General features: G+C 39.2%; 1 long non-coding RNA gene across 3 annotated transcripts; it reads right to left on the bottom strand.

Moving 5' to 3' along the window:
- Positions 1–379: 379 nt before the first annotated feature.
- Positions 380–17,678, bottom strand: LOC128085883 (uncharacterized). Of its 3 annotated transcripts, none has more exons than XR_008209139.1 (5): positions 17,383–17,678; positions 17,177–17,290; positions 15,434–15,526; positions 6,678–6,852; positions 380–2,714 (listed from the first exon to the last, which is right to left on the bottom strand). It is a non-coding gene; the product is annotated as an uncharacterized LOC128085883 (long non-coding RNA). The 3 variants fall into 3 exon arrangements; XR_008209140.1 differs by having other exon boundaries at positions 6,678–6,817; XR_008209138.1 differs by lacking the exon at positions 6,678–6,852.
- Between the last annotated feature and the right edge of the window lie 2,713 nt (positions 17,679–20,391).

The following is a 20,391-nucleotide window of genomic DNA, read 5'->3' as shown; positions in this document are numbered from 1 at the left end:
GAAGAAAAAAAATTGTCAAAGATGACAAAATATCAGCTAGTAAAAGCTTAAATTTTCACTAACAAGCCCAATGTACTAAACGTGCCACCAGACTAAAAGCCCAAATAGATAACCAGAGAAATCCTTGGCTTTTTTCCTTAAAAAAAATAAAATAAAATAAAAATCCTGCTCCTCTAAACACCAGGTTTTGATCTCTGCATCTAGACTTTAAGTCTTCACACATGGTCTGACAATCATATCCATTAGTAACAGAACTCCTGAAGCCCACAAGGTCTTCTGACTGCTCATAACTTAGACAAAAACGAGAACAAAGCACCACACTTTTTTTTTTTTTTAAAACTACATTTACTCCCACGGGTTAAAAATCCCAATCCAAACACATGAATACAGGTACTAGTCATTACAATTCTTCACCACAGTCCTAAATGCTACCAACTTCTCCATGAGTGACAGCAAGAAAAAGGAGACTTCACTGCTAGAAAAAGATAAAGGTCAGGGAGGAAACATTTTCAAGAAAAAGTTGTTTCAGGCCTTAGTATACATAAAAGGTCATTTATTTTTTTCTGTTATACATCACCTTTAGACAGTCACACGGTTAAGGCAACACAGACATCCAGGAAGCTGGCTAGCCAACATACAAAGAGCTTTAAAAAGAGCATAAAGGCCAATATGTTCCTATTTACAATATTTCGTGACCCTAACCTAATCATCATGTTTTATTATTTTCTAATTTTATAGCTCTGCTCTTTTAAGAGAGCCAGCAGCCAACATTTCATCTCCACTGGCCAAAGGAGCAGCCAAGTGCCGGCTTCACAGCCAACGTCAGTCACTGAGCCACAAGCAGCAAATGTGAGATTGTGAATGCACAAAGTAGCAGCTGATACCCTTCTACTGGAAAATTAGACTTGAATTTTAGGTACCTATGGGTTCTCTTTTGACTTCAATTTTCGCTGGGACCCAATTTAATATTTGATTAAATTTGGATTTAAATTAGAGCAGCCAGTGGAACTACAGATTTATGCCAGCTGAGTAAAGAACATTTTAACTATTACATTCTTGTGTTTTTGTAAAGGAATAAACAGGCAGGAATTCAAGCCAAAGAAAGCAAGGTGTCATTGTACAATTTCAAAGCCATACAGAAGCATGTATGTATGCTGAAATCAGAAAACAACTCAAGAAATAGAACTTGACAGAAAAAAAAACATTTTCCCTGTGCTTGAGACTACATGTTTCAGAATCACTGCTTATATCTAAAGCTGATCAAAAGCCATAAGATGATGTGCTCACATCCCCCACTGTGTAAATAGCAGTCATGACCCTCAGATTTCCTTCACCTGATATCTCAACATGCAGCCAAACCATTCATAGCCAAACTGTAGAAAACAGTAATAGCACATTCCCATTACTTGAGAATTGCATATTGTTCCATAGAAACAGTTTCTTTACAACATTTTCAATTCTAAGAATGACTGGACAGCCCTTTTAACACTATTCCTGCGAGCAGAGCTGATGTGCAGAGAGGACACCAACACATTAATCTTGCTTAAGTCCACCTGAACTGAATTCATAGAAGACTAACACCTAGAAACCCATATTAATGCCCCCTAGAACACTTGAGCCTGAGCACACTCTGAACAGACATGCATTTGGATGGAGATTCCTCTCAAAGAGATACACTGAGTTGAATTCTTGTCAAAAGGTGTCTGGTTATGACCCATCTACAGCCAGTAATTTTTCCAGGAGAAGCAGAAGCTGCAAGATCTTGTTAAAGGTCATTGATTGTCTTCTAAGGCTGGATAGTACTCAGATTCACCAAACTCACTCAGACCTTCATCTAAGGATTTGTACTGAACTTCATTTGGCCTTTACTGACATTTTGTAGAAGACCAAGCAATACTCCCTCAAAGTTAAAATCATTCCAAACTATTATTTTTTTTTTTTTATACACAAATCAAATGAGCATTTAAACAAAAAAAAAAAAAAAAGCAGGCATCCTGAATTCAGACAGCTTTTGTAGCACCTGTCTCCTCTACAGATATAACTGAAACAGAGCCTGATACATAAGCAATACGTACTTCTTAAGTGGCAGCATTAGTGAACATGATTTCAAGCTTTTGCTAGACCATGAAGTAGACTTTAGAGAGTTAAAAAGGCATGTAAAGCATGAAGGTGTTTCAGCTAGCAAAGCTATATTCAATTGTTTTAATAACATTCCTACAGCATGCAAACAGACACAACCATATTACACCTCAAATTCTATGTAAGCATATTTATGGGGAAGGAATAACTAGGTATGATCAATACTGCAGTTTCCCCTTAAAGAGATTTTTTCCAATACACATCTGAAATGCCAGTCAGTACACTCAATTTGCAAGTTCATATTCAAGTGCATTCCTTACAAATTGTTTTCTCACAAATACAAAAGAATTTCTGCTTAAGCTGATTACACATGGTGCTATAAAATATTTTAAACTCCCCAGTTGTACCTCAGTAAGTAAATACTCATGATTTGAACTTTAACCAGCGCAGTGCCTGTTGATGATACTGCCTTAGGTATATAGCATGGCGTTCTTCCTAGGTAGCAGCTCCACACTGGAAATCTAGGAATATTAAGAGAATCCTTCTTCAAGTAGCACTGTGCCTCAAGCATTTTCAGGAAAGATACAGTTGAGCATTTGCAAAGATGCATACCAAACAGATTAAGTTGTATAGCACTGATACAGTAAAAAAAGAGGGAAAACAAGCTCAGAAGTTGAATAGGAATATTTAAAGCAACCAGTCTTACATAGAATATCACAACTTGTCATTCCAAGCACTGGTAGTGGAGATGGGGGCCTAGGAGAAGGAATGATTCATGCATGGGCTATTGTTTACTGTAATAGATCCCAAAACCACTGGCAATAGCAGAAGCACAAGGAAGCAAGCAAGATCATTCAGTTAAATATGTCATTACAATGCGAGCACAGTTGTTTTAATACACAGGCCAGTAGAAGATTGGTGCTCATCACCTAATGGCATATGATTATGTTTGCCACAGGAGCAGATACGAACAGGCAATGCAGATGTCCACAGATGCCACACAAGCAATGAAAAGCTATATTCATGGGAAAACTGGAAAAACTTTGCCCTCTTGCAGATGATGTGTCTAGATAAAGGCAGACTGGTATTTTCCCTTGTCACATATCAGGGGATAAAGAGATGGTATAAAATCTTTCATTTCTTGATTACATGCAGCCATAAATGCCAGCTTGTTTTAATTAAAAGGCTGAAGCATCAAGCATTTAATAGGGATTAGAGATGTTGCTCAGAGAACTTCTTTTTCCCTCCTGTGATATGCCACTTGGTATTACATTTCCCCACACCACATTTGAAAACTCATTTCTCAGCAGTGCTGCTTGGCATTCCCAGCATATTTCATAAATTCCACATGAAACACTGTGGAGATGATACAGTGCTCATCTCAGCTACCTAGATACGGGTTTGAACACACCATTTACTTCTGTGCTACAGTCAGTATGAAAAACTTTGTCTAAAATGATTCTTCTAAAGCAGAATAAAAGATAATTCCCTAATGTCTTAAGAAGGCTGTTGCTAGCCTCCAAACTGGCTGTATTTGCTGTGCATTATATAAAAAATATCACTGATCATTTCATACCGTAATATTTTCCATTACTTTAGCCTGTTTTCAAGACTTAGTCCACCATTAACATTTACCTCTACCTTACATTTGATGTACTTTTCCCTTCTTTAACCTCCCCTCTTCAAATCATTGTTTTAGAGGTTGATAGTAATAACAAACTTAGAGATTTCTACTTTATGACATAATTCTGTGCTCACAGTGTTCTAAAGTAACTTGGATGTGTATAACTGAAGCAGGCGAAGACAACAAGGAATACCTAATTATTTTAGTTTTTTTTTTTTTTTAATTAAAGACAGGTCTCCTGCAGTTGATAAACCCACCTTTACACACAAAACCCCTCAGTCAGGTTTCCATCAAAATGCAGTTTGTGGGATCATCGTTTAGATTAATTTGGAGATTCACAAGAATCACACAAGAATCACAAGAATCGCAAGGTTGGAAACGACTTATAAGATCATCCAGTCCAACCGTCTCCTCGTCACCATTGCCACCACTAGTACTAGTGATTCGAGTGATTGGGCTAAACCACCACCTTACCAGGGGCTAATTTGAAATAAGTAGAACTTTAAAATTAGCAACCAATATTAAGATTGAAGCTCAAGTAGCCCATATTACCATTTATGTTGTAACATGCTTTCATTCACCTAATACCCTGAAGATGCAATTAGAAGTCAAATCCTGAAGTTTAACTCTGCTTATTTAAAGCAACTTACCTACCTGAAATTATACAGCCAGTATAAAACAGTGACAAAAATAACCAAGCTTGATGACCAACAATTAAATGAGTGAACAGCCTCGCTTTCTTTCATGACCACAATGTGCACACAAGAGACTTAATGAGGAACCTCTAAAGCCTATCAGTGCTGGTGGCAATTAGTTCCAAAAATTAACAAGAGCAAGGTAAGTAAGTTAACTATCTCATGTAGTCAGTCTTGCTTACATGCATCTGAATGTGCATGTATATACAGAAATACACAGGCACAGTACCAGTATCTACAAATTAGTGATCTGGCTGGCAGAGAAATGAGAGTAACCATAATGCTGTAGTATACGAGAACATACACAAGGTTCCTATAGCATATCAGGTGTTGTGGCACTTTGAATATCATACTTTATGCTAAGTGCATTGGTAAAGAGCTAACACTTTCTTCCTCTGGCTCATGAGACATGATCACTTCCCTGCAGAGGCTGGGGAGCAGTTGCAGTTATGCTCACTGACACCTGCTGCATTTTTCCCTTTGTGTGGCAGAAGTCATCAGCTGCTGCTTAGAATAGCTCAGAAGTCCTTTTGCACAAATCCAGTAGGATAAGCTGACCCCAATACATGGCAGGATATAGCCTTACATTGTAAGATGCTTATCTTCCAACTTTTTTTTTTTACTGCATTCTTTCCCACTCCATAGCAGAGAGCAAGGATTTGTTACATATTTCTATCACTGTACTAAATTGAAATGCTTTATGTTTCACTACAGTTTTTCAAGTAGAAAGATGGGAACAAAAATTTAAAGTTGTTTTAACATTATTCAAATACATAAAACTTAAATGCCAGCAAGACCTGCAGCAAATGGTGACGTAAAAATTGTTTCTTTGTTCTTTCTACAGCTCACACCAGCACCCTTTCCCATTCTTCCCTCTAAATTAAAGGCATGGTTATTTAAATGCATTTACTTAATTTCATGTAGTTATGCACTGGCTCCTTCCTCTGCAAAGCAGATAAAAATCAAGCAGATAGCAATCAAAGACTTTAATAGATCACCACTCACTAGGACATGGCTATTTTACTTTCCCTTCTCTTCCCTCCTTCTAAAATAACTTGAAGAAGCTTACTGGGCTCCAAAGGGAGCTGTGACTCTCCATTTGCTTCTGATCCCTTAATTAGGGCAGCAAAGTAGAAAGAAACCCTGACTTCTACCTTCATGACTTTTGATTTCTGACAGAGTTAGCCAGTCTGAAGACTATTTCAATAAAATTCCTTAGAAGGAGGGGAAAAGTCTGATCCGCCCTTTCTGGTACAGTAGATTGGAGAGAAGACATTTTTATTCAACAACAACAACAACAAAAAAAATGTTCTTTATACTTGAAATTGATAGCATACTTTACACTTTTTAGTTAAAAGAAATTATCTCCACATTCATGAGCTCCTCCCGAATGGTGAACTCACTGAACATGACCCAAATTTACAACAGTTTTTATTAAGTTTGTTAGTTTAGATTTGATGTTAAAAAAAAAAATCCCTCTTAACATAGCCCTTAAAGACTGACTTACGGATTCTGCTACAACCTCCAACCAATTTTAATAATCTCTGTTCTGATCACTTGAAAATCTCTAACACAATAATTAGAATTTTGGGACAAATCCTCAAGCTGGTGCAAACCAAAGCAGTTCTTCTGGCAGATCTGCAAAGTTGAGGTTCTAGAGACTCAGCAGAAAATATTGCTGATTATGAACAATTAGAATACATATCTGTAGAATAGTATACAATACTTGTTTACGTAATATGGATAAAATTATATGGTGTCATTTTTCCAGGTGTACTGAGCCAATCAGTTTACATCAGCAAGCATGTGGCTTATGTTATAGACAAGCACTAGATGTTATGTTATATTCAAGCACTAGAAATGGCATGTGGGTGGGCCAAGCCTATAACTAGAAGAACCACCAGCTATTTCAGGGCACCCCCTATCACTTTAGATCAGATGATCTTCAGTTCAAGAACGTGACATTTTCTCTTACCCTCCATGCAAACTTTCATCCTAAGACACACTTTCAGAATTTAAGAAAATTATTTAGGTACCTTTGTTGGCAGTACATGAATGATGCTAAAGCTTTACTTCTCACAGGGCCATCACACAAGAAGTCTTTCTTTGCCTATTTTCCCCCCCTCAACTTTTCCTATTTACATTTCCTTGGGCAAAGTTTTCTTACTTGCTAAAATGGAAACCTATTTGTCTCATGAGAAGATTTTTCAGAGGTGGAAATAAATTCAGAAATGACCAAGTTTCATGTATGTTATTTCAGCTTAAAGAAGTGAACTCACCATATCCTCATGTCTGCACCTTCATCTTACAAGAGACTCAAGGCATGAGAGTAAGGTTGCATGCAATTCATTTTCTAGCTACTAGCTTCCTCCATATGAAGCCCTGATAATTATTTGGCCTGTTTCATAGATGCCATATCCTGCAGAGGTGACAGAAACCTTGTGAACACCCACTCTGAAACAGCAAAATGGACAATGACTAACAGAAGGTAGAACCCCACTAGTCCTAGCTCTCACTGGTTAAAACCAAGGCTCGTACCATCATTAAAATTTGTTAGACACAACTTAATTATTCCCATTATAAAATAATACCTCGATGTTACTTTCATATGAAGTGCTAAAATGAAATGGAAGTCAAATCCTTTAATCTGCTTACAAATCATATTCAAATCCAGTTATGATGGGATTTAATGCAGATTTAATCTCACTGCCTTACTTCAACATGACCAAACTCAGCTGAGTTAGTCTGCTGCAAAGTAGCTGTGTACTCTAAAAAGGTAGAAGTTATCTAAGGACCGGTATGTACCAAACTGCAGTTCAGGAAAGAAATAGTTACAGCCTGGATGATCAATATCTCTGCAAGTCCAAAGCAAAAACAGTGTAGGTACTTCACAGCTAGCATTCTCACCTTGGTAACAAGATCAAAAAGAATATATCCAAGGGGTGTAATTTTCTCCTGCTATGTCACTTCCCAAAATGTTAAATACAGGTTCTTCTTCAGCAATCCCCATACAAAAGGATAAAATGAAGAGCAGTGTTCTTGAGTCTATTAAATGTCACCCCAAAAATCTGTAATTACCATATGCACATTAACCTGATACACGCCATTATTTTTTTTTTTTTTTTTACTAGGTTCTCTTTTACTATTACCAGGAATTACCATCTTAATTGATGTGCCAACGAAATCTTTTGGAGTCGCAATTAAGGCATGCCAAACTTCACCTAGCAGCTAATTCTTAACAATGCTGACAAAAAACACAAATATACTTTTAAAAAAATCAGTAAGTACGTTAGCATGGCACATGTGATAGAACTGGAACTGTACATAGAATTTCTCCTGAAATCTCCAGGCTCTGAGGGAGGAGAGATGACCCTAGGTCATCTAACTTCTCAGTATTCATTTGCATTCATACTTCTCCAGCTCCCTGAGCTGGAGAATACAATTTCTATGTTTCAGCTGACAATTCATAGGTCTGAACAGTTTTTCACTAGCAGATTGACATGCCATCCTCAAGAAAGCATTTCGGTTCCTATCTTCAGTTCCTACTTAAGCTCCAGAGCTCTCCAGAAATACAGAGTAAAGTACAGTAAAGGTACGACACCATAACTCAACTATCATCCTTCAGGTAAATGTATAAAGTCCATATGAACAGCAGCCTTTCTTCTTGAGGAGAGCGAGCTCAGAGCCTAGAGCACTCAGCTGCAGATACAGTGTGGGCCCTGGGCTCATTGTCCACATTGCAGAGCTTGTTCTTTATCATGTGGCAGAACCTCCAGGGTTACTTCATCTCTAGGGATTCTTAGAGCCTTCTTGAATTTCTATGGCCCCAAAACTTTAAAATCTTCCTACTTTATTCCAAGAGAAAGAAATAGTTAAAGATCTTTAAAGCCAAGAGACTGACTTTTTTTTTTTTTTTTTTAAAGCTGTGTGAAATGAATTCAACTGAACACAGCAGCTCAGTGGAATCCCTAGATCTCTTTAAATGAGCCCCTACAGCAGATAATCTCCTCTTAATCAGTTTGACGCTCTAATAAATCAGCTCCTATTTCCTAGCATGGGGAGAAAAAGAGCAACTGAGTCAGTGCTCATTTGAAACAGAATATGTTGATAGAAGCTACTTGCACATGTAAATGTCAGAAAGCCTCTAATTTACAAACACAGGAAATTCATTCTATTTTAAGTCCATGTTCATCTAATCCTAGGATATTTTTGAGGGATTTTTGTGTTAGCCCACATGCATATCATTCCACTTGTCTGCACTACAGAATTTGCTGAAGTGTACAAAACAAACTTGTTGGGCTAAGTAATAGTAGTAATCCATCTAATCAGTCAATTCAGCTGCTGGTTGCTTATGGGCATCTTTTACACATTAATTTCAAGACTGAATAAGCAACATCAGAACAGCTATTAAACAAAAGCTTGTTCATAAAGCTATCAGCACTGAGCCTGATATTCAGAGGCTTGTGATATGGGAGAATGCTCTTCAAGTTTACCAGCTTTAACCTTTCCACCTGTCACTAGACAAGCTACACGACAGTCAAGTCAGAGTATTAATTTATTCCTAAGTATCACTTCTGATCAGCAGTTTGGTTGCTGAGAAAGGGGATGCTTTTATAAAAAAAAAAAAAAAATACATCAAACACTCTGCTTGTTCCCAGTCTCAATTTGCCTCTCAGCAAGTCAAAGTTATTCCACTGAAGTGTTAGGCATGACAGGATGCTCAAGTGGCACACACAATATTTATGAAATATTTCTTAAATATGTTTGAGAAGGGATACCACACATTGTGTGATGTTGAAAATAATCATGTCCTCCCCCGTCAATGGGAGGAGAAGATGCACTCATTGCCTAAACTCAGCACTAAATGTATTGGAAGTCCAGAAGAATGAAAACCCCTCTGCCTGTCTAGTAGTACACTACACAGAGGGAACATGAACAATAAATCAGAAGGGCATTCTGTGAAGCTATATTTGAGCATATGAAGAGACAAGAAGCAGTATTATTCATTGAGAATGAAAACTCATACATGAGAATTAAGAACGGTTCTTCCTGAGAAATTTTTCATGGCTTTTTGCTTTTAAGTCTGAGATACAGAATGCATAGGAAAACCCCAAGGATGAAAAAAATGGATACATAGATAAAAAGTAAGCAGTAGTGGCTACGGATATCCTTACCTCTGCATAGCAATAGTTTTTCTAATGAGTACCCTCAGCAAATGTCATTCAAGAATCTAAACTTTTTATAACTGAACTGTACAGATAAGTTATATATTTCCCTGGAGGCCCCAGTACAATCACAGCAGGCAGATCAGGGAACACATGGATCAGTGGAAGTCCACTGGTGATAAAAATCATGCAAGGAGCAGATTTTTGTTTCTGAAGTTGAGCATTTGACATTAAAGGCAGATATGCACAGTGAAGTCACCAGGTCCAGTATCATTCACAGAACTTAAGCTTACATCTAAAATTTGGAAACTAATTGTATGCTTTACTTTTACTCCTTCTAATCCTTCTATTAAGATCCACAGCTTGATTTACAAGAACACCCTTCTTTAAAAGCACTTGTTTATATACAACTAGATGCGTTTGAAGTCTCTCTTTATCCAGTTAATAGAAATTCAACTTAATTGTTAATACAGCTTTTGACTTGTTGATTTATGAAACAGAAAGGACTTCAACAATAAACTTTGCGGTCCAATCAATTTTAAGACGTCCCACATACAATAAGACACCTATAAAAGTATTCTTGATCATTAAGAATACCATTGTTACATCATTATTTGGGATATAGCATCCAGATTTCCCAATTAGGTTTACTAATCACCATAGATCTTTTAATATTCTAGTTAGATGTTTTTGCTTCTACAATACATGGCACAGTAAACAGACTGATCTTACCCTCAGATCCCTTCAATAGCCTGAGGCACATTCAGAGCACTCTATATTAATGAAAAGGAAGTCTGCTTTATAGTTAAGTCACCAGATCAGTACTTGAGAGATCTGAATTCACTCCTTTCCCATACATGTTTTGTGTTGTGGCTGGCATGCTTCCAAATAGCTCCAGGTTCATCCCTTAGTAGGTGAAACTAATGACAGGAGCAAGACTGGGGAGTTCCTAGATAAGGACAGAAAGTGTCAAAATAACCAAGCCACAAAAAGCACAAGCAACCTCACACAGTAACATCTTCTGTATCAGGGAAGATGAAAAGTAACTCTTCTCTAAATGAACATCTTATCTAGTCTTAGACAAGAGGACCTAAATGTTAACCCAAGGAGGCTAAGCTCCTTGGCTACACTCTACTACCCTCACTGAAGATGCATTTTAAACTAGGCAGCTAATTCCACATTTCCTCCCAACTATATCACTATATCACATCAAAGCAGTCATGAAGCCGTAAGAACATGGGCAAGTTAATGCTAGTGCACTGTATTTCACATCACACCTTACTCTTTAGGTCTATCCATGCTATACAGGCTACTCTGTGATAACTGCAATCTGCACAGCTTATTTTATGGAAGCTGAGGTCTCTGGACACAAGCTGAAGATTTTGGGTAAAAACTCAACAGATAAGGTTTTAACAACAGCAGTTCTTTCTCTGAAAAACACTGCTCTGTGTCAGTGATCTAACGTGTGCAACTGAGACTCAGTCCATTGCTGATGAGGACGGGAGACTGGATAAAACTAACAGATTTGAACTTGTTGAAACATTTCAAAGCATTTTTGAATGCCTGTAATATGACAGTTGAAGGTGATGTAATAGCATTGGAAAGTTCTGAAGCATCTTTATAGCTTGCAACCCTCTCACTATGCCAGGTGTGTAGGAATAGAATACTCTATGAAAAGTCTTCAAAAATGCCATTTTCTACAAATTTTTATGTCCATATAAAAACACTTGTACACTTTTTTAAACAGTCTGGAAGATGAAAGCCTTTAAAATCTTAGCAGATGTGTTCTTGAAACAAGATGGTATTTTCGAGTCAGGAAATTCTAGTCCCTTGTTCATGCTAAATGATATGGCACCTAAAAGCTCCCAGTATCAGGCCTGCTCAAAACAGCCAGATGAGGACTTAGCATAGAAGCTCTGCATGCAAAGCCTTATGAAAATTTGAAGCAAACTCTTGAGTTTGCACAGATCCTTTGTATTTCACTGAAGCTAGTGATTACATAACCAGTTTATCTCTAGTAAAAGTTTGGTCCAAAGAACCACGTTTTAGTCTCAGAATGAGAAATTAATCTGAACTTAGTAGGCCTAGTCCAGGCCATTCTAGAACTATTCTCCAAGAACAATCATGTACATAAACCATGATTTGACACTTTCAAGTTCCTCCTGATAAATATAAGCACAAAAGCATCACAACGTGTGACCCAGTTACCAAATAGTAACTCCATATTTCTCTTATTCCAAGTTTTCACAATCAAACACGCTTAGACAATCCCATATTTATTTTCTGCATGCTTAATGCAATAAGCTTCAATAAGCTTTGATAAATACGTCAGGAGATTATTATTCAACTGTGGCAAGAGCCACAGAACATGTGAAAATGCACATAACATGAACTAAACTACATTGTACAGAGCCACTACACCACTGTACAAGAAATAAAAAAAATAAAAATAAAATTTCTTATACACCACTGTATAAGAAATGCTGTGCTTAAAGTTACCCCATGCATAGAGAACACATCTACATATTGCAAATGCTCTGTTGCTTCATAGAATAAACCAAGTCAGAAGGAACTCACAAGTGCTGACTCTGTCCTAGTATGACAACAGCAGGCTTCAACCATAGGTTGATAGGTAATCGAAGCAATGAATTTGCTTCTCTGGACTAGTTAGAGTGGTTCATATACCTTTCTGGAAGCTTCTAAAAATTGAAACCACTAGCTTCTGGACTCTGGCTGCTGGCATAGTCATTGTAGATGGAGAATGGTGTGATACCAACTTTGACTGAATTCCTTCAGTCTTGTGCTTCAGACTTGCTCAACAAGACATCTTGTATGTATATGCCCCTAATACTCAGTGTTTATTTCAGGCTTTCTTTGATATGTTCCTAGGGCCACTTGCCATGTAATTAATATCACATATTAGCTGCAATCATTTCATTCAATCAGTTGTCAAATGCTTACAACACATGAGATCTCTTCCTTTCTCTACAAGGAAGAAAAAATTAACAAAAAAGACTCCCTGGGTCAGACTTCGAAAAAAGATACAAAGAAGATTTGGCTTCTCAAGCTTTCCTCTATGGCCAATATGTTCTTCAATAGCTCTCCCAGTATCAGCAAGCCTGCTAATCTCAGGGGAATTAATTTGATAGCATATTTAGTTCACAGGACCAGCACAGCTACATTAAACAGAGCCTGCTAATAAAACATTATATCTCTCTCCCCCCCAGCACTCCATTTGCCATGATGTAAAAGGCAGACACCCCATAGAGAAATTAATCAGAAAGAAGGAGAGTGAGTCTGAGGAGTGAAAATTAAAAGACCCCATGACATCTACATCCTTATACTACATCCAGATGAAATGGGGTCCCAAAACTCAAGGATGTATTAGAATCCTTCTGAGAGATGGAAGTGGTTATAGCATTCAGCATATTAACATCATCAATATAAATTACAATTGTAAATTGAAAGATTTCTTTGCTCATCACTGAAGCTCCAGAGAATGCAATGTTTTGGGGGGGGGGGGGTTGTTTTTGTTTTTGTTTTTTTTAAAGAAAGCACATCTATTTTTCTCTGCAAAGGGATGAAATAGACAAAACTTGAAGAGATCTAGAAAAGTTCATGTCAATCTTACATCAGTGAAGCCAAGCTGTTTTTCCTCCACTGAAGATACACACTAAGTATCTGCATTTCTCCCACAAACTGAAATCTGGAAGAGGTATCCATGTTCAAATGAAGTGACATAGTTGAGTTTCCCCAAATCCCAATAATTTCTGTGTTGATCTAAGTATTCGCTAAGTTTTTCATAGCACCAGAATTGTGCTTACACTTTCCCTTTAAGCATTTCCTTTTAGCTCAAATATCTTTCCCCTAGCCATCCATTTTCTATGGGGGTAAAACCAGCATGTCATACAGAAGCCTCCATTGAGAACATCTAAGCATAAAATGCATAATATCAGTCTTCCCTGTCAGGGCAAAGGCTAGAATCATAGAACTGAATTGGAAGGGTTTAAAGGCCAGATGGTCTCAGGTCTCTAAGACTAGCTGGAGCACTTCACAGAATCGCATGGCTTGGAAGGGACCTCTAGAGCTCAAGTCCAACCTTTCTGCTAAAGCAGGTTACCTTGCATAGGTAGGCATCCAGACAAGTCTTGAATATTTCCAAAAAAGGATACTCCATGGCCTCCCTGGAGAGCCTGTTCTAGTGCTCCAACATCCCCACTGTAGAGCTATTGCACATATTTGTGTGGAGCTTCTTATATTCCAGTTTTTAGCCATTGCTGACCTATCATTACACACCACTGAGGATTCTGGACTCACTCAGTTGTTGCCCACATTTTCAATATTTATAAACATCTATTAGATCCCCCATTTTCTCTTCTCTAGGCTGAAAAGACTCAGGTCTCTCAGCCATTCCTCATATAGGAGATGCACCAAGCCCTTTATCATCTTCATGGTCCTATTCTAGATGTCTAGGAGATCCCAGAACTCAACACAGTATTCCAGATACAGCCTCATCAAGGCAGAGTAAAGGGAGAGGACCACTTCCCTCAACCTGCTGGGCACACTCCTTTTAATATAGCTCAGGATACCATTGGCCTTCTTGACCACAAGGGAACACTAATAGCTCACAGCTGCAGAGGTCAGCCCCTAACCTGAACTGATGCATGCATTTTTTTCTCCCCAGGTGCAGGACTCTACATTTGCTTTTGATTAACACAAATTGAGAAATTCTAAAAGGACTGAACAGGTTTAAAGTATAAGAAAGCTATTTTCCACCTATTTTTATCCTTGTATTTTGTTTGGCTAACAGTACAGCAGTTAAGTTCAGTAAGATGAAATCATACTCAGCATTAGTTAAAAAAAAAAAAAATCCTAAATTGTTCCCCAGGTCAGGAAAGTAAGAAAAGCTGAAGATCAAAAAATATCAGCTCCTCCACCTGTAGGACCTGCTTCTCAGAAACTTCCCCATGTTTAAGAACTAGTACAGTTACACAGCGCTATTTTCCATTTATGACCTGCTAGAAGAATGGTTCCCAAGGCTTTTGGGCCAACACACCTGAAGTCCTCAAAACTTCAAGTGGCTTACTCCACATATTTTTCACTTTCCTTTCTACTGAAAGCACTCAGAAGCAAAATCTATTTTTTATGCATACAGCAGTCTAAACCTCTAAACTAAGAGAAGCCTGCAGCTACTCATCATGGGTTTCTGCCATAGTAACCCTTCACACATACAAAATCTGATGCAGCAAAGCAAGAACCAATGAGCAACAAGTAAATAAGGGCTGTTTATCAGGTAAAAGACTGGGGCATAGAAAGGGAGGATTAAGAAAAAAGGAAGAGCAAACCACATCACAACACTATTGCCATGCCTGACTCTTTCCTGGTACATGGTTATTATAAGTGATTAAATTTATCTTGAGCTTTGGCTCTCAGTGCCTCCCTGTGGTAACATCTTTGATAATTAGATACCTTGTTCCAGCACTGCAACAACAGCAAGGTTCTATCCTGGTTATGTGGTAGGAAAGAACAAGCAAAGGGAGAGATCAAGTCAAGTCACTTAAAATTACTTAAAGTACACCTTTCTCAGATTAAGAAACATCCCAAATACATCCTATAAACCTTACTGCACTGTGTTCACAGGTAACAGAGTGGAAAAGGTAAAAACATTTGTTACAACTGCTCCTTATAGATGAAGTCAAGATAGCTATCTATCTCTAAGCATTCTTTAGAGGTGTTTTATTAGGCTGGTACAACAATCAGGTGGAATAAATCTTAATACTGATCAGCACTACACATGCAAATACTCTGCAAAACTTTAACCAAGTGAAATATAGTCCACTTGCTGGAAATCAAGCACAGTTTTAACTTACCATGTGTTTCTGACTGGGTAACACCAGATTTTCTTAAGTTAGCAGTCACTGGCTCATTTTTGCCATTTCCCTTGGTTGTTTTCTACTCCAGCCCTATGGAACAAGGATTATTTCATCAGTATGTTCAGTTTTGTACGTTCCCTTCTTGTGATACAAGTACAGAAACAGTAAAAGGACAGCTCTATCTCTTAACTTTTAAGAAATAGGTTTAGCCCTGTAGGCACTTACTGCATAGAAATACAGAGAATTTTCTGCTTTTGGCACATAAGCTGCTCTCTAATACAGCATAGAAATGATAATTAAGATAACAACTTAGTTATAAAAATGACTTTCATTAGACGTGTTAGACTGAATTCAAAGGTAACCTCACATACACAGTGGTTAACAAGCTGCCCAGGGTTGAAGCTTGTGCAGAGCACTGGGTTTTCAATGGAGTTGTGAGGAAGGACTGTTTCAGCTTTCAACATAAGTAAAACCGCATATTTGAACAAATTCACAAAGCAAAGCAACTTGGTTTTGACCATACTTCTCTGCATGAATACATAATAAAATTATTTAATTAGTACACATCAGTTTTCCCCAGGAACAGAATATCACCCAGTTGTAAAGGTACCATAAACCTCTACCCAAGGTAAGTTCAGCAGAACTCAAATCTGAGGTTTTACAGCAACAGAATGAGTATCTTTTCCTCAGAAGCACATGTTGGTCCTCAAAATAGCATTTTCACATTTGATTCAAGACATTTGTGCAGGTCCAGGCAATGTTACATTGGTAGGCCTGGGATTCTGATTGCTCTGCAGTAGCCAGAGCAAAGAACAAGGAGCCAAGCCCACTACCTATTAGTCTCACTCCTTTTCATGCTTTAAATTTCCCACTGTTTATCCTCCTACATTATTCTGATATTAATAGCTTGCTTTACTGTTTGCAAAATACACTTAGCATAAGGCACTAGGTTCAGATACTAATGATTTCTTTTCACAGCAGGATGAGCATCTCCAAAACCCAAATATTTTTGTATGCCATACAGACATGAGAAAATGCTTTTTGCACTATGATGAGGAGAACTCCAGTAGGAATACACACATCAGCACTTTCTGCTCCCTTTAGCACAATGCAGGCTTTGAAGTACAGATAGATGAGAACAGGTGTATTTTGTAAACATGTTTCTACATCCTCATCCAAGATTACCATGTAAAGTGATTAAAGTCTCATCAACATCCTAACAAAGAGTAACAAACTTTTTTTTTCCCCCCCCTTTTCTCACAGAAATTAGGTTGATCAACAAACCTATTACAGAAAATCTTGAATTAGTCCGATTGGTCTCAGACATAAAAATTCAGAAAAAGACACCTCACTTTGCAAGACTATGATTAAAGGCTGCATTCATAAGAAATCCTAAGCAGGATTAGGCACACTTCTGGCAATATCTGCTGTTTGCCAGCCCTTCCCCCAGAGAGGATGGCTAGAGCAATTTATGACTTTAAAAAATAATCACTACAAGGCCTCCAAACCTGAAACACAGCTTCCTGGCTTCTAGAGACAAAGCTATATACAAGCTAAGGCCACTTCGGATATTCTCATCTGACCATCCAGGCAAAGGAAAACATCCAATCCACTTACAGAAGGAAGCAGGTAAAAATATTGCACTTATGCATTCTCCAGAGTCACCCCTACAGCACCAGAAGGGTCAGACAGGCAGAAAAAAAGAGCAGGAAAGGGAGCAAACAAAACTCATTATCTTACCTCATAATACTGCAGCCAGCACAAGCAATGAGAAATCAGCAACTCAGAGCCACAAAATGGCTCATATTCCATCCCAGGAGGCACTGTAGGGCCAACACTGCCTTTTATCAAGTCCTTAACAGGTGTAAAATTAGCAATCGTTATTAAATACAATGGAGTTACATGGATTGCCAGCAGCTGAAGAAATGTGTTGGGATTGTTCTCACCTCTAGTTAATTTGCCACTATTCAATACTGTGCATGAAGCCAGTAAATTAGGAAGGTGCTCTCTGAAGCACAGCAGTAAGTTAAACCCTTTCCAAACACAGGTGCCCTCAATTGAGGATCTAAGGACCAAATCCTGCTCTCATCAATGCTGGTTTAATTTCAGGCAAACTAAATTTACTCATGTGTACTCCCTCTCAGTCTGCTCTAGTGTAATTTGTAAGAGATTCTCGTGTGCAAATTCCAGGACAGAGCAATTTTCAGCCTGTCTAACCCCACTGAGCACAGAGCATCCTCCCTTCTTGGCTGCTTACAATTCATTCCTGGAAGCAGAGAAAGGAGTTATTCACTGAGAAAGGCAGAACCAATATCAGCTGTGTCTCATTACAGGAGATGACTTCAGGTTTAGGATGAGAAGTCCCTGAACCACTCAGGAAAGTGCAGCTTCATTGCACATTTTTCTGTTTTAATAGCAAGCTCAGTTTTGAAAGCAAGTTATTTGGATTCGTGCTGCATGCAGGAACTCCTCTGGCTGCCAACCTGCTTTTATTCAATTGTGCTGTACATCACATCACTCCCCCTTCTTGTAACTTGGAGAAGCTTTGGCCATCATCAAACCCATCTGACAAAAGGCAGAAATATCAGCAATAATTGCATTCCCACGGGGTTTCATGTGAACTGGCTGCACAACTGAGGAGGAGATTAACTGTTTCACCAAGGGAAGGACAGACATGAGGCGGGCATCACGCAGTCCCCAAGCAGCCAGATTGCTCTGCACTAGCTGCAGCACTCACTGCTTTTTGTTTACTGGGGCTGTCACAGGAGCCTGACTTCAGTGGGAGGGACAGAGGGAAGTGCTCACGAGTCCAATAAAACCACACTTTGTTTCTGCTGCCAGATCCTGAGCACATGTTGAAGCCCAGACTGTGGGGCAGTACTCCCTTTTATTAATACATTCTATTACTGATGTGTGTGGGAAAGGTCTGAGGGAGTGCGGTAAGCTCAGAGATAGTCACTCATAGCCGCGGGTTCTCTGCTGTTAGAGCTGCTCTGCAATTTTCCTATCGTCGTTTTATGATGTAGTCAGAACATGTCTGAAACACCCAATATAAAAGCAAACTATTGCTGTGCTTCTATTGAAAGGCCCCTGGACAAGTTCAAGTTTGGACAACCCTTTTGCTTAGGCATGAAAACGTGTTAGCGCTGTCCTTGGTTCATTGCATATCTTAGAAAAGGCAAAAACAAGCATAAAGCAAATAAAGAGAGTAATTTGTCTTTGTGCAGAGCTCTGGTTGGGCCGTTAGGTGAGGTGAGTCACTAGCACTGCTGGAGTTGTCACTGTAATGGCTGTAGCCCAAAGGCATAGCCCTTCCCCTGTGCTCCTGAGCCTTGTCACTCCTTGTGCCATATGTAAGCTGCTTTTATTTCGTGGCTCTTGCATCCCTCTGGGCAATGGGAGTGACTGCAGTCTGACTTAGGTTAATGCCAACAAAACACCCATCTTGACATTGTCAGGGAAAGGCTCTGCCCCAGAGGGCAGTGGGCATGGAACAGGCTACAGAGGGCAGCAGGCATAGCCCCGAGTGCCGGAGCTCAGGGAGCATCGGGACATCGCTCTCATACATAGGGTTTGGATTTTGGGTGGTGCTGTATTGAGCCAGGAGACGGACTAAGTGTTCCTTGCAGGTCCTTTCTAGCTGGGGATATTCTGTGATTCTAGATATGTGCCAGTGTTCTGCAAGCTGGCAAAAGACATTAGTAATTCATTCTGATGTAACGATAGCACAACAAAGGGAAGCCTTACGCAATACATTTGTAAACACACAGCCACGCTTTGCTGAAGTATTGCCACATCTTAAATACAAATAGCAGAACAACTGTCTGTACAGCTTGCTGCTGTGGGAGATGATGGCAAGATCAGCCCATGTGAAGTGTGGGGAGCTCTGTGAAAACAGCAGCACAGATGGAGCCACTTGCTGTGCATGCAGCAACTTGCGTGGGCCCCGGAGCACCAGCAGAACTCGACTTGTTCTCAGCTACCATCATCTGGAAAATCATGATCAGTCTGTACGAGGGTCAGAGAGAGGCCTTTCCCAGAGAAGGGCAGGCATTTGCGTTTCCAGAGGCTCCCAGTTAGTTTGCACATGGTGCTGTCAGGCTGCGATTCTCGCTTCCAACCTTATTATTAACACTGCTAATGGGGAAAGGCCTCAGAGGGCAAGGGCTGCACAGCTGCATGCCTGGTGCACTCAGAGCGGAAATTCCTGGCCACATTCCCAACATATATAGACCCATCTATTATATTAACTGATCTTATAGCGTCACTGCCTCAATGTCACACCCATTCTATGAGACCTATGGATGAGAGGGGGGAGATTTTATGAAGTTTTCAGACCTGCATTTACACACCTACAATTTACACACCTGAAAGCAGATGTTTTAGTCCCTCTGAGAAACCAGTCAGTGCATCACCAGTGTATCTGAAAGTCTTTCCCAACAGGGTATGTAGATGAGGCCTTTGGCTGTCTGGTCTGGTGGGTAGCAGCCAGCCCACTGCTGGAGGTTGAGACTGGATGATATTTAGGGTCCCTGGCAACCCAAACCATTCCATGATTCTTTGATTCTGTGGTTCTATAAATAGCTCTCCCAGCTTCTGATTTGAAAGAAAATTTCTGTAAGTTGTGTGATTGAAATTCAGTGCTTCCATGCTGCTTGGTTTGTGTTGGATTGGCTGTCCGTCAAGGACAACCTCAACAAGGAACTTTGACCTTCAGTCTGGAGAAGGGAGTTTTCCAAGGACATACAAAGGTCTGAAGAGGGTTCCAGGGCATCCTGAGAATATCACAGACCTCTCATTTTCAGTCGTTGCCTAAAAAATAATCTTGATAACAGTGCAGAGTTCTATCTTTTCAACTTGGATTTAGCGATGATTATGGCTCAATGACTACACACAGCAGTGGAATTTGAGCATGATACAAAACTGTGCAGTTCTCACATGCTGTTCAAATGCCA

Source organism: Tympanuchus pallidicinctus, unplaced genomic scaffold, assembly GCF_026119805.1.
Source record: "Tympanuchus pallidicinctus isolate F22 unplaced genomic scaffold, pur_lepc_1.0 scaffold3, whole genome shotgun sequence".
NCBI lineage: Eukaryota > Metazoa > Chordata > Aves > Galliformes > Phasianidae > Tympanuchus > Tympanuchus pallidicinctus.
This window is presented reverse-complemented; position numbering and strand designations above follow the sequence as displayed.